The sequence below is a fragment of the Pempheris klunzingeri genome, chromosome 22 (assembly GCF_042242105.1).
Source record: "Pempheris klunzingeri isolate RE-2024b chromosome 22, fPemKlu1.hap1, whole genome shotgun sequence".
Taxonomy (NCBI): Eukaryota; Metazoa; Chordata; class Actinopteri; order Acropomatiformes; family Pempheridae; genus Pempheris; species Pempheris klunzingeri.
The window spans coordinates 15,102,272-15,118,080 of record NC_092033.1 but is presented as its reverse complement, the minus strand read 5'-3'; the positions used below and the strand labels follow the sequence as shown (position 1 = coordinate 15,118,080).

At 39.7% G+C, this 15,809-nt stretch overlaps 1 protein-coding gene across 1 annotated transcript in view; it reads left to right on the top strand.

Annotated features, from left to right (window-relative positions):
• The window catches only part of rassf3 (Ras association domain family member 3), a 62,915-nt gene that overhangs the window by 12,832 nt on the left and 34,274 nt on the right, over positions 1-15,809 (top strand). The gene's annotated exons all lie outside the window — the stretch shown is intronic.

Below are 15,809 nucleotides of genomic sequence, written 5' to 3'. Positions count from 1 at the left end.
TCAGCCCAACTGTCAAGTATTTCAGTATTTCAGTGGGGAGTGTTCAGTATTTCATATACTGAACACTCCCCACTTTCTGCTTCTCAGTTGTTAAGATTTGTTGCTTTTATTCCTGTACTGTGACAGTAAATTGATTATTATGAGGTTTTAGACAGTTAATCAGTTAATCTAAAGACATGAACTTGGGTTTTAGGAGACTGTGATGGACTGCTTATTTCCTTGATTCATCATTGTGGTCTAAATGATGAATCAAGGAAATAAGCAGCAGATTATATTATGATGAAATAAATCCTGAATGAATAAGAGACAGAAGATAAAAATGTGTCTGAGCTGGAGGATGTATTCATGGATTTCAGTGTGTTTTCAAATTCCATTGAGCTTCGATAAAATATTGGCCCCCGAGTCGGTGTGCACACACCCATAATGCATCACTCACCAAGAATGGCTTGTGTGTGTGTGTGTGTGTGTGTGTTCATGTTAGATTGTTCATGCAGACCACACTAGGCTGTAGTAGCTGTAAGTTTCACAAGCTCTCAGTCATGTACATCTTTGAATAATGATACTTACTGTAAGCATATGAAAATCTATTTTCATAAAATAGGGGGGGAGAGAAGAGAGAGAGTGTAATCTTTCCACATATATTCAGCCTTTAACAAACGTTTCAGGTTTTATTTCACCGTATTTAGCCTTAAAGGAATAATCCAACATTTTGGGAAAAGCACGCTGGGTCAGATGAGAAAACTGACTTCATTTCTGTGTGTCAACACAAAGTTATTGCTGTGTCCAGGGTGTATTTATCCTAGCTTAGCACAAAGACTGAAATCAGATGGAAACTGCTAGCCTAGCTCAGTCAGACTGAAACACCTTCCACTAGCTCCATAGATGACTGCTATGGTCTTTCACATGCAACCAGTTACCAGTTATCTTTAGACTGAAACATCCTATAAGTATGCTAATAATATGCTAAGATAATTTGGCTCTAATCTGTTGTTTTGGACAGATGGATGTTTGGCAGACCAACACTGAAACTTTGGTTTCCTACTATCACTTTAAAGTAAGAAAAACTGTTCATTTTGTACCATCCATATCTCAAAGGAGTTTTTGTTATCATTAGGATGGTTGTGCAGTCAGCAAATCATATTACAAAATTAGGGTCATTTTGTAACATGACTTTGCTGACTGTACAACCATCTTACATTTTGTCGACCCAAACTGAAATACTACGTCTGTGTTTACATCTGATCTGCCAATTTTAATATTTCCAGTCGTCACTGGGTGCAGTCTGGGTTTGGCTCCACTGTTTTTCAACACTGATGTGGTTTTTTTCACCCGACATGTGGAGGATTAGCTCAGCACATTTCAAACCAGCGCTGATCTCACACACACACTCTGACAGTGCTGAGTGGTGCTGAGTATAGTGTTGTGGCTTTTTAGGTTGTGTCAGTTATTTTATTAAAATGCATTCATGGTGCGTTTGCAGCTGGTTATGGTGGGTTCAAAGTGTGTGTGTGTGTGTGTCTGTGTGTGTGCAGCAGGACATCAGGATCAGCGCTGCAGGACATCTGGGCAGAGGGAGACATGTCAGTGTGTCTGTCTGTTTCCATGTACTGTATAAATGCATACATACATATTCTTAGTAGTAGTATTTTCTCTGAAATACAAGAAAATATTAGATAACAAACCAGAAACCTGGAGAAGAAAAAGGTGGTGTGGTGGTTAGCACTGTCCTCATGCTAGCGTGGGTTCTCTCCGGGTACTCCGGCTTCCTCCCACAATCCAAAGACATGCAGGTTAGGTTCATTGGTGACTCTAAATTGCCCGTAGGTGAGAGCGTGAGTGATTGTTTGTCTCTGTGTGTTGGCCCTGTGGTTGGCTGGCGACCAGTCCAGGGTGAACCCCGCCTCTTGCCCAAAGTCAGCTGGGATCGGCTCCAGCTCCCCTGCGACCCTGACAGATAAGCGGTATAGACAATGGATGGATGGATATATATCTATTTGCTGAGCTTAAATAGACTGACTGCTGACTGGCATGTTTTGGGCCTTTAACCCTTTATCGGGCAAGGGACCATATTTGGTAACTTAAGTGGGAGTTCAAAATGCCGTCCCTTGCCTCACCATGAGGCAGTAGAACTACGAGATTTCTCCAAGCTAATCAGCAACAATCAGGCTACATGACAGACCTGCAAGAAAGCATATATGGTAACTTCATTGACCTTGATTTTCACCATAACATTAAAAATGTTTTTGAAAAACTCACAAAACAAAAAAAGTCATGTAATGACCACCAGTAATGATCTAGGGTTGAAATTTTGAATTTCTAAGTATTTCAATGAGTGCCCTATAAAGGGTTAAGCAGACAAATCAATAATTAAGTAAGTTTGAGGAGGTTTTTTTTATACTTGTATAGAATAAAAGAGAATAAAAGTAATGTAACAGATGCTGCAGATGGCAACATTGGATCCCTACATCAAAATAACGAACTGAACAAATAAAGAACCGTGATGTATTTTTCTCACAAGGAACAGTTCATAGTGCATTTTAGTCTGGGTAAAATATTTGAGCTCTCTTCTGTTTCACAAAAACACACAACGCTTGCCTCCCCAGTTCAAAAATGCTGACGCAACTGAAAGTATGACTATGTCAACATAAAGTTCCCACTGTGTTTCAGTCTGTTGGTGGTTTGTGGTGCATAAGCTGTCTAGAAACTGAATGTCAGAGGTAATAACATGATATGCAGCCATGAGACAGACATAAGCTCTCTGTGTTTCAGTGAAAGTGATGGAGGGAGTGTACGTGCATGTGTTTCTGTGTTTTTCTATTTGTGTGTTAAAGGTGTACTCCGATACTGTGAAACCTGGGCTCTATTTGTACATATTGTGTTGTCGCAATGACCTGTAGATGAACTAGAAGATTGCCTCAGCTGGAGGCAATGAAACGGGCTATAAAGGCTACAATGTAATGCTTTGGGGCAACTGTGTCTGTAAAAGTGCTTCCACTAAAACTGCTTGTTTTTGCCACTGACAGGCTCAGATTGTTATTTTAAGTGTCTGGGAACATCATGGAGAGGATCCCAACAAAAATAAACCTGTAAGATCCTTTTTGTTTAAATAGAAACAGCCCATACGTCATTCTCTTCAAAGCCACCAGACTCCATAGACAAAAACAGTAATTTTACCTTGCAGAATATCAGGGGAGCAGTAAACCAGCAACTCTTGTGTCCTGTTCAAACATGAGGTGTAAACCTGCAGAGAGTTAGATATTTGTACTCAGTTACCCCCATTTTTGGGGTCAAACCAACCGTTAACATACTCTATTGTAGGCTTGGCAATGATGGTTTGTTGTCATTTGGTCCTCCAGCTTTGTTTGTACTGGGCAGCCTCACATTGATCACATTTTAGCATGCTGTCTTGTCTCTGTGCAGACGGACACAAGAAATCTCTGTTGTTTCCTTGGCAGATACGCTCAGTTGCCAGTTTATTAGGTACACCTGGCTTTATAGACATAAATGGTAGAGTTGAATGTGTCATAGTGTGTGCTTTAAATAACTTCAATCAGCAGTGCTCTCTTTGGTACATGGGTGCTAACTGATTTAAAAACTCTCACACACACACACACATGCCTGAGTCACTTATCATAGTGGCAGTGATCTCACAGGGTAGTCAGCCAAAGCATGGAGGCATTTACTCTGCGAGTATGTAATGTCAGAGCAGGGAAGTCCTCCAGTGAGTGTGACAGTGTTTGTGTTGGCGAGCAGAAGAAGTAAGTTAGCAGGTACCTGCAGCCTCTCTTACAACACGACTGTGTGCAAAGCTGCATATTTTGGCTGCACCAAGTTCAGTAGATTAGTTACTGCACCGTCTGAATCTCTTACTGACCCAGAATAAGACAGAGGGCAACTTTCAGTGCGTGAATTGTCTACAGCAACCCAACACCAGACAGCAGAGACAGAACAGAGATAACATTTGAAGTTTGACTTTGCCTTTAAACCTCGTTAGTGTCAGCACAGAGACAAACCTCAGACTCTTTATTTAACTGCAGCACCGACTGACTAATAAAATCACCCATCAGTTCACTCAGCCGGCCTCAATCTGCAGCACATGACACATGGACACAAGAACTCTTGAAACTCTTGTTACATGTATCATAGCCCATCACAAAACTACTAAATTATCTTTATTTTTTAGAAAACTGATTTAATATCTAAGTATTAGTCTGAGACAATGTCTTTGTGAAGTAGAAGTCTTGATTTTCAGCCTTGGTTCTCAACTATTTTGGTATTCGACCCCTCATCACACGCCATGGTCTTAGTGTTGACATAAGAAGTCATCATTTCAACTAAAAAGTAAATTTTTCTTTCTCGGATTGATTCATTTGAAGCATTTTTAGAGACCCAAAGCATTTTTAATCCCTATAACCATCTTGTTATTCTGGGATCTGGGTAATTTATCACACTTTCTGGTCCAAATTTCAGTCAACAGTCATTGTCCGATAAATTGTGTGTTGCTTTTGTTGACATGAATATTGAATAGTTGAAGATTTTGAGGTTAAATCTCCCCAACCACACTGGATCCCAACACCATTGATGTGGTTTTTAGCGCAGGCTAGTTTGGATCCTTGTTTCCTTTTAATCTGTTAGAACCATTAGAAAAGAACATTATCAGGTAAAAACCAAAAGAGAGGAGTTTTGGGGGGAATGTAATTCCAAAAAAATAACAGTAAAAGCATTACTTTTGGAGTTAGTAATCTGCAATGAGTAATTATTTAGTTTTCCCAGTGGACATAGCTCCCACCTGGACACTTGTACAGTATGAGTTCATCCTCCTCTCCTGTGATTGGTTAGGCTGAAGGGAGAGGCTGTAAATGATTGACAGAGCAAAAGAGAGAGAAACTGGTCCACTTCCTGTCTGCTGGGAAAGACAAACACAGGCGCAGAGAAAACAAAGAGGGCAGAGGGAGTCCGGATAGAGAGGAATGTTCATGTGTTTTCTCTTTGGCTCTAATGGAGACTCATTAACACCAGCGGGTCAGAGCCGGACATAACTGACGTCAGATTAAAGACCAGAGGTGGAAGTGTTCAGATCCTTTACTTAAGTAACAAAAATCACTGATTCCACAGTAACAGGTTTACTTTATATACTTCTGGGTACAGCAATGCATCATGGTCTTTAAGATCATCACGTTTGTGGCGTCGCTGTGAGACCGTCCAGCTCTGTGTTGATGCATTTTACAGCTGATCCAAGAAGGTTTCAAATAGTTTATCTAGTTGAAGGAGGCGGATTCTCTCAACCCATAAAGGAGCACTTCATCTTTTAGTTTTTAAGAAAAATTCACACTCAAACTCACCAATCATCATCTGAAAAAAGTAACTAAGTTACAGAGGCGAGAATTAATCAAATTCATGTGGATCTAAATGTGCAAATATCACTTTAAAAAGTTTTTTTTACGAGAGCATGGTGAGAGCATAAGATAATGTTTTAAACATCAGAAAAGTACATTTTAGAAAAGAAGGAATGCTAATGTGTTTTCTCTGAGGTTTTATGGTTAGTCATTAACAGCTATTGGCAAGGTTAGGCCCAGGGTGGGGTAGCACCATGGTAAATACACACTCACACACACACACACACACACACACACACACACACACACACACTCACAAACACACTCACACACAAACACCCAAAACCAGTAGGAGGGAAAACAGTTGTAAAACTTGAGAAAACATATTCCAGTGTGGGAAAATGCTTCTTTTCCCTCTTATTTTCTTTCTCTTTTCTGTATCAAATCTCTCAGAATTTGACTAACATATGCCTGCTATCTGAGGTCTTAGTTAGTGGTTTCACTTTGCACTTTCAGAGTGTGCTTTGACCCCTCTTGTGTTTCTGACTCAGCGCTGTGACGTCACCTGTCAGCAGGAGGAGGGCTGGGCTGATAAGGGTTACTTGGAGAAGTTTTAAAAACTAGTATAAGGCCTAATGTGAGCTTTGTCACCAGAATATGATTGACTTTAGTTGCCATTTGCAGATAATGCAGAACCAATGATCAATGTTTGTTTTTCAGTTATTGAACATTCTATCTGATATATTGAAGAAAATTAGAAATTTTATTGGATTGGTATTTAGTTTTTATCTAAAATGCCAATTCGATAATGGAAAATTCTTGCATATGATGCCTGTACTACTAATATTCTCCTCTGTGGACTGAGAAAGACCCAGACCTGTTAAAATGTGCTGACATGAGTCAGAAATGGCTGCTTGTTCTTAGAAAGTTGTTTCCGGGGAGGTTTTCTTTGGATAGACATAATTTACTGACAGTGATTCCTCAAGAGAGAGAGAGAGAGAGAGTCAGCAGAGAGAGAGAGTCTCTGATTCACATTAAACAGAACAATAGGAACTTCTTTCTCTCTTTTGTTCATGTGTATCTCTTCGTGTTACAAGACATAAATAAACTTGTTTACCAGTCAGAAATGTTTCTCAGCTGGTAAATATCAAATTCTGTGGCGCCAAAACATGGAGATTAAGCAAAACTACTACTACTACTACTACACACACACACACACACACACACACATTCCCTGAGTCAGGCTAAAACACGTAACCAAAGCCACTAAATCATTTGGGGGTTAAAAAAAATGCATGCACACAATGTTATTCTAGATGGTTCACCTCCGCACAACCTTACTACACAGCTAAACTACACACACTCACACACTCACACACACACACACACACACACACACACACACACACACACACACACACACACACCCTGTTTTATTGCAGCAGTGCTATGGCTCTAAGTATAAGTCAGTGCAGAAGACCAAGGCTTTACCATTCTAGGCTTTTAAGAAAAATGCATGTTTTCACGAGACACATTTTGAATATTTTGAATGTTTTGGTATCGGATAGTACTAATCTTTGAATTTGGTGATGAACCATAATTCATTCATCCATAACTATTTGTTTTCTTGATGATTATTACCACTAATAAATATAAAGCTACATGGACCTACTGAGCTTAGCTTAGCTTAACGCAAAGAATGGAAAACACACTTTGTTTCACAGAGAGTTGTGTCCCATTCTATAGGTCAGAGCTCGGCAAGCTGTTTCCCTGTTTCTAGTCTTTGTGTAAGGAATAATGGTGCATCCTGTTTATACCATGGTCACTTGCCAAAGAAATAAAATTAAGAACACTATTTAATATCTTTATGTGTTTTCAAACCACATAAAGACACTTAATTTCCCTGGGAACACACAAAGGGTTGACTAATACCTGGAACAAGCTTTACCATCCCGCAAGGCTGTTATGCAGTGGAAATGTTGTTCCCTGCTCCAGTAAATAGGACGAACCTTAGATACGACTTGGCAATGGCAGATATTTCCAGTCAACTCAGACTTTAGAACCCTTCGGAGGTAGAAAGCTAATGCAAGATTCAACTATATATATATATATATATATATATACACACATATATATATATATATATATATATATATATATATATATATATATATATATATATATATAAAATACCATTGCGTATGGTCGACTAACAGTGAATATAATTTGACAGTATGCTTAACAACATACCATAACATAACAAGATTAACTAGCTATCAGCTACGTCATTGTCCCCAAGTCAATATCAAGATTTTCACCAACTAATGATGAGCAAGTTAAATGTGTGATGTGAGATTATTGGTTATGCCAAGTTCACACTAATGTCACAGGATTATGGCCCCTATTTTCCTCTCACTGACAGCACTGACAGATCACAGGCAAGTAAGGACTCGCTCCCATGAGCAACGATCACTATGTGTAAACTGTTCCAAGACGCACTCACGAGAGTGAAGTCTCAGTGAGTTCAGCGGGGCAGTGTACTTCCTGCAGCTTGTGTGTCACAGTCTGTCATCCTGTGGTGTTCAGAAATGAGGACCTGAAAGAGGACACTCACTTGTTGGGAATAAGTTCTGACTGCATCCCTGTTGCTGTGGTCACTCAATTGACGTAACCAGCATATTAATTTAGCATGGTGAGCAGATAGTTTCACTGGAGCTACTCAGTAGGTGTCCTATATCATATTTTAATGATGACCAATCAGAATCGAGTGTTCACCCAAACCTTGGTACAAGCTAAGCTAACTGTCTCCTTGCTGTATAGCTTCATATTAGGTGTGGTATCTATCTCTGCATAAGACTAATGTTCAACCATCTAAGGTTTGACAAATGCTTATATTTCTTACTGAAGTTTCAGATCCTTTTTATTCCTTGTTTTATATTCAATACAGTTCAATTGCAAGAAAAATACCCTTTTCTCGTTATTAAAGCTTCTGAAACCACATTTACCACATTGAACAGACCATTAGCATCAGTTCAAATACAAGTCGGATTTTTTTCTTCAACAGCTTGTAGTTTTTCACTGCAAATGTTCTTTTGGTGTTTGCTTGGCACTAACTCTCAGACCTCCTCAGTGTTGCTGCTCACTGACCATTAGAAGACAATGCAGCTCCTTTTTGAATAATGCTGGATCTGAATTTCTGGACAGCCCTCAATTAATTGACTCTCCTCACTATCTAACATCTGGTTTCATGCTGTCCTTCCTGTAAACAAACATCATCACCATCTGCTTATCATGCCTCTCTTCCTTTTCGTGTATCTCTCTTAATCTTCCCCTTCCTGCAGTCCTCTAATCAGCCGCCTATTGTGTTAAGGAAAATACAAACAGGGTGGAGGCTTACCTGCCAAACACAGAGAAGGAAATGGAGGAAGAGTCTGAGTGAAAATCAAACTTGCTGAGATAAAATATGATTACATAAAAGGCAAATGTCAGTTTTGCAGAAAGAAAGATAAGAGACAGGAAGAGCACGCACACAGAGAGGACAAATTATCTGAATCAGTCAGTCACAAGTTTCAGTTTTGATCAAGATATGTTGTCCACTTATCAATAAATGCATAAACATCCATAGAAGTAAGAGCTAGATCCAACAAACATGATATTTTACTTTGTGTGATGTTAAATTTAAAGTCCTGAGGCATTGATGTGATGAGAAAAACAAAATGAAAGAAACCCTGCAAACACAAAACTATTTTAAAGCTGCACTAATCAATATTTTTATATAATCAATCACCTCTCCCATGGTGGTGTTTTCAGTGAAAAGCTTTTCCAAAATCCGCTGTGCTCTACCTGCTCAGCACCAATCAGCAGACAGACAAAGTTAGAGACTAGCAGGTGAATATAGTTTAACATTTAGCAGCTAAAGAGCTAGCTGTTTCCCTCAGGAGTGGGTGGAGACCAAAAACAGAGCTAAAATGGGGGTATCTATTGACTTGGATTAGCTGGTTGGCCCACTCACATTAATGAACATATGTGTATAAGGTGGATACATTAGTTAGCAAGAATGTAGTGCCTAGGCAGATAACACAAACAGACATTACAAGTAACAATATATAAATATCCAAATATGCTAAATGAACACTTGCTGTGTATCCCGGGAAAATAAATCAATGTTGTTTTAAATCCCAGCACTTCCCAAAGTTATCACATATGCCAGACAAAAGTTTGTGGAACATCGTACAAAATTATGCTCACAGTCTTTAAATATTTATACTTTTAGCAGTAAAAACATTGCGGTCTTGGGTTTAAATGATTCCCTCAATAGCATTGTATCAATACTAAAGCATTGTATAACTTAAATGAAGTTTTGGAATCAGTTGAGACCAAAATATATTAAATATGTTATAATGTCAGTGCTCAAAAACTGTAAAACCACGAAGAAAGAAAACAGCGTTCAAGAGCAAGAACGACTCCAAGCTCCTAACCTGCATATGGTTTGGACATGAAAATTAAAAACAAATGTGGCAAGGAAAACAATAGTGAGAATCATAATAACACACGTCAAACAGACAGACTGGAAACAGAAGCAGAGTTTATAAGTTGCTGCATGAACAACAAGGATAAACATCAGAAAACCACAAAGATTTATTGCCTCACAACACCAGTAACAAAAAAGACTGAGCTGAGAGCTTCACATTATTGTATTTTTAACTTCTTTCCACGGCCAACACTCAGAGACATAATGGTGTTATAAAACCTGCGGCCCTCAGCCATGGAAAACACTCCTTTAATGAGGCCCACTTTCAAAGAATGTTTAGGCTATTATCTGATATACTGTCAGGTTTTTTTTTTTAATAATGTTGTGCGTCCCCCTGTATTGTCCAGACAGACTCAGGCAGACAAAGACGGTCGAGGCAGTAACAGAGAGATGAATTATAGCAGCCAGTATAACACTGTAATCTTTGTGGATTGTGAAGGATTAACTCCTCGGTCAGATGCAGGTCTGACAGACAAAGCTCCCCCATCATCAGCTGCGTGTTGCGGAAACAGGACACCAGTCGACGGATTAGGGACCCAACAACAGACGAGTCCCATTGATTTCCTTCATTTTTGGCTCCTACAGTAGCATGTCCCAACATGGCCAACAGCACGGCCAACACATTTTATGGCTGAGTTACAGTGAACGCCAGCTGAGCCCCACATCGCCTCTGAGGAGTCTTTGTGGGACAGTTTCTGTCGTGTTACATTCATCTTTGACTGCTTAGGGAATCTTTTTGTTTATTTACTGTTCATCACATTTCTTTGAATACTTGCAAATGTAGGTGATAACCAGCCAACAACGCAAGTAACCAAAAGATATGGTAGATCTTTCTAAATTAGCAGTTTCTAAACACCATTCATCATACAAAGGTTGACAAAGGCTTTCTTGCTGTTTTTTCAGATGTATAGTTTTCCTCTTTTATATATATATATATATATATACATATACATATTGTATATCACTGTCTCTCCTGTACCAAAAGGGGGAATGAGTGTACTTGCTGAATAACCCATAACTAAAGTAAAAACAAAGGCTGACAGTGATCAAATCAGTGAATGACAACAACAGGTGCTGGTTTACTGCGTTAAACATTAAAGCTTCTGACATCAATCCATGTTTGAGATTTCCTGGGTTTCCTCTGTCATGTTAATCAAGATAACCCAGTAAAGCTGCTTCTTGGAACGAGCCTCTTGTTTAGTCTGCAAGTTTGACAATAGTATGTCAGCGTTTTTAAAGCATAGATTTCTTTATCCAGGTTACTGCACAACACTGGGGTTTTCACATTGACCCACTGGATCCACTAGGATGTTTCTCAAATCCTTAGTTGTCAATATTACTGCTTTTAATGGAAGAGTGTCAGGTCCAGACAAAAGAGGAAAAAATATTTATTTTTTGCATTTCCAGAATAAAGTCCGAATGTTGAGAATAAAGTAATATTTTCACTAATAGTGCCTGTCATAAGAAAAAATGAATCTGAGGGGAAATAGTTGTTGAGAATGAAGTTAAAATCCCGAGTACTTCAGCTTTACTCTCAACATTCCAGCATTTTTGGCCTTATTACTCTTCTGTAGCTTCCCATGGTGGAAAACCTCAGCACTAAAGGCCCAAACACAGGACAGGATGTGTTTCCAAAAGTACATACAGGTCTGAAGGTCAGGTACCACATTTATGTTTTTTTTTTCATTTTATGTTTTTTTTATGTTTTAAGCCTCGTCGTCACAAAATAAAACCCGGCTTAAGTTTGCACACATGTGCAGGAGTCAGAAAAAAGTGTATGGAGAGGTAAAATGAACTCTGTAAAAGCAAATTTTAAAAAAAGCAATTTTTCTGCTTAGTTTGTGGGAGTTTCAAAGGAAAACATTGATCTGTATCAGGGTGGGCCGCTACAACGGGCTCCTCTGTGTGCGCACTGTATATGTGCATGTACTGTTCAGTGTATGTTTGTTTGCTCTTATCTTGGATCCTGTCCTTATCCAGCCGGACAATCACAACCTCAGATACCGACCAGCCAGGGGTAAAAGCTCACTGTAAATGACACACATTCACCATTCATGCAGCCTCAACAGAACAGCAACACACTGACTTCACCTTCAGCAAAATGAAAATACGCTGATATGCCGTCGGCTGAATGCGCGCTGACAGACCTCAGACAGAAACAACCGACAGATGGAAGGAAAGACAGGGGAGCTATACAAAGAAAACAGAAGCATCACACTTGTTTTGATAATAAAACTCCCCAAATTCTCAGGTTAAACATAAGCCAAGAGTTCACATGTCTAAGATATTATGTTTGCTATTTATTTATATGAAAAGTTTGACTGAATATTAGTCTGTATAGGAAGGCGAGACAGCGAGAGGGAGGGGAGAGATTGTGTTGGCAGAGTCAGAAAATCTTATCATGCCAATAAATCTCCTGTATTGAATTAAACTGTGTGTGTGTGTGTGTGTGTGTGTGTGTGTGTGTGTGTGTGTGTGTTTGGCTAGCGACTCCATATCTCTCACAATTATGTTATTGTGCTGCTGCTGCTGCTGCTGCTGCAAAACATTTCCTCTCAACTGTGTGAGTTCATTCCAGCTGCTTTCCCTTCTCTTAAATTTTGAGTAATTCAATTCAGTATTCAGCGAAAAATAATATTATTTTCTTACAAAGGAGTAATTTCCTCCAAATGATCCCATGCTCATAAAACTCCCATCAGTCTGAAAATACTTGCTATAATGTGCACTGAACATTCATGTCAGCCTAGAATGTGGATTTGCTGAGGTGAGTTGAATTTAACCAGCACCACCTCCCTGCCAGGGGTGGATTTAGCAGTTTAAGGGCCCTGAATCATAGCCTTAATTCTTTTCCCCCATGTCCATGCTTGCCACACATTTCCTCCATACTGGGACTGCAGTGTGCATGCAGGGGCTTGATATGAGCACAGACTTGATCTCTTTATCATTATATTTGTTTTTATCTTATCTTATCACAGAGGGTGGCCTCAGTAGAGGCGTACAGTTTACAGGCCCACATCGGTGTAGTTTCCTTCTCAGTTCTCACCCTATTTTTAGCTAGCTTGTATAGATAATTTAGCTATTTAAGAAGAACTTATTTGAGCAAGCCTGACCACAGCAAGCCTATCTCCTCGAAATTATGTTCATATGCAACTAATTTGCAACAGCAAGTATGTTTTGAGGTTAATGGAATGCCAATCAAAGAATTTTTTCTATTAAAGGAGACATAATGCTAATTTACAGGTTCATACTCGTATTTTGGGGTGGTACCAGAATCTTTTACATGCTGTAATTCTTTTTCTTATACTGTGCACACTGCACTTTTCAGGACGACTTCTACAGCACTTAACAGAGTACTTCTGCACTGGGGTATTACCACTTTTACTGAAGTAAAAGATCTGTGTACTTCGTCCACCACTGACTACTTTTAAACTTTGTGTGAAACATCTGTATTTGCTTACTCAGGACAGATGTAGTCTGAATTTAAACATGGAGGCTACAAACTCCAGCACCTTCTAGCTCCTTTCATGCTGCTCATCCTTTCCTGACACTCCCTCTGTAACTATCAATAGCCGTATAATTTCGCTCCCCCCAGCTGCAGTGTAACCTGCGGGGCTGCAGTGTTTGAGTTGAGACCAGCATCCCTCCTCTCGCTGTCTGTCTGTGATTATGTGATACACCAAAGCTGCGTGTTATCCTCCGACAGCATTCCTCCGCTCTTTGATCACAAGACACTCAGTGTTTTGTCTGTCAGGTTGAAATACTGGGCCTCTGGCGGGAAACACAGTATGCTGGGAGACACTTTCACATACACGTGAAATAATGTGTATGTGTGTGTTTGGAATCTAAAAATATACTCCAAGCACCTACACAGGATAACATCTCCACGGACATACACCTCACACGACTGCTTTCAGGCAATTTGTGGATCCGTTTCACAGTCCCTGAGGCTATGTGGAGCTCAGGTTGGATATTTAACACCTGTAACACCAAAACAAAGGAGTCCATACACACACACACACACACTCACCCTCACAGGTGTTATAGGACCACCAACGCCCCACAGTGTGCTGCATTACCATCAACTACTCCTTGATATACTTCTGCTTAGCATTTCAAGGCATGCGTGCGGTGTTTAAAGCTTCAGGCTTTGGCTTTATTCTGTCCTGTATACTATTAGACTGAGTATTTCCAGACCACAGTCAGATTGTAGATAAATCTTCCCAATGTTGCTCAGAAACGGGCCTTTAGGTTCTCACAACTTCTCACAAAAGGTTCTATGGTCACAGAAATCTTGGATGGATTTTATAAATTATTTTTAATGTGTAGTTTCTCTCACTTTATGGCTATCTAACTATTTTCACATGCATGCTAATGTTGCATTATTATTTTGAATGTGACTTATTCTCCCAAATCGGATACATGTTGTAAGCAACATAATCCTTTTGCATTTTCCGATATAGGCCTCATTCCGCATGTAACATTTATCGATTAAGAAAGGCGGGACATGCATATATTATTTGGGTTTTAGGAGCATTGTTTGGACGTGTATACAGCGTACCAACCAGCCAACAGTTTGCAAGGTTGGGGTATAGATGCATTCTTACAGAAGTACATTCAAAAAAGATGTAATTTTATGCTCAGAGAAGTTAATTAATACTTTGTTCACAGATTGACAACATATGAGGGTCGCATTTCTATAATATGAATTCAGATTTCAAGGCAATACCCCATCTAAAACTGCTAACTGGTTAGCTGTGAACCCCCCCCCAAAAGAAACACACTCACTGTTGGTTCTCGGCTTTAAAGTAGCTTTAAAGTGCACACACCCACCACAGCCTCTACTGCTGCTGCCTTTAAATTAGAGAACAGACACACACTGCTCGTAGAAAAAAGAGACACACACACCCCACTTACAAACACACACCTGTTTGCGTGCACAAAGAACACACACTTCAATAAAGTCTCTTGTTTCTCTCCCTCTGTCCCTAATACTTACCTGCACACAGTTACAGCATCTTTACTGAGTGAGGTCATGGGAGCCTGAGGAGAAATTCTCTCTGTCTGTCACTCCTGCCTTTCTAAATATGACACATTCCTCAAACTTTAACCTTTAACCGTTAACCCTTCGACGCCCATAGCTCTAACCTCTCACATTGCGTGAGTTCTCACCCCCCCCACCCCGTCCCACTACCCTAACAACTTTTCCAAACCTCTAAAGTCCAACTAAGCCACTGTCACTTACTGTATGCAGCTAGAATTGACCCTTTGCTAAGCCCTGCACCCTTTTTGGTAGCTTCTCCTACTCCATCAAGCTGTCGGAGCGAGCAGGGAGCCCACACTGTTACTGACCGCACGCCCTGAAAAAATATCAGCTAATACTTGTTAAATTAGAGGACAGTATGTGTTACATCCAGGATGGCAAATAAAGATAGAAGCTAAATCCTGACGTGAACCTCCACATCACCTGGTCATCGAGACAGAAGACAATGAAATTAAAGGAATACTGTGCCGATTTTCAACCAACTTTGTATCTTTGGATATTTTCTGGCTTTAGGGCCATTGTTCAATCGAATAACTGACTTAACAGTAAAATAACAGTAAGTCAGTTATTCGATTGAACAACAGCCCAAGAGCTTGTAAATATCCACTACGAAGTGAGCAGGCAGCTCTAGAGTTAAACATTGTTTGTTTGCATGTAGTACTCACATTCTAATCATACAAAGATGGTTGAAAATGTCGAAATTTCCCTTTAACGTTTGGCCATAACCATCTCAAAGTCCACAAAACCAACCTGAAAATGAAGCAAATTTGAAACAATTGCATGAGATTAAATGTCTGGAGCACAGCTGTATAGTTGTCAGACCCTGTTGGCCAATGCTACGCTATGATTGGCCAGTCTCCGTTCAAAGGGCGTGCCTCGGCTATATATTATATATATTATA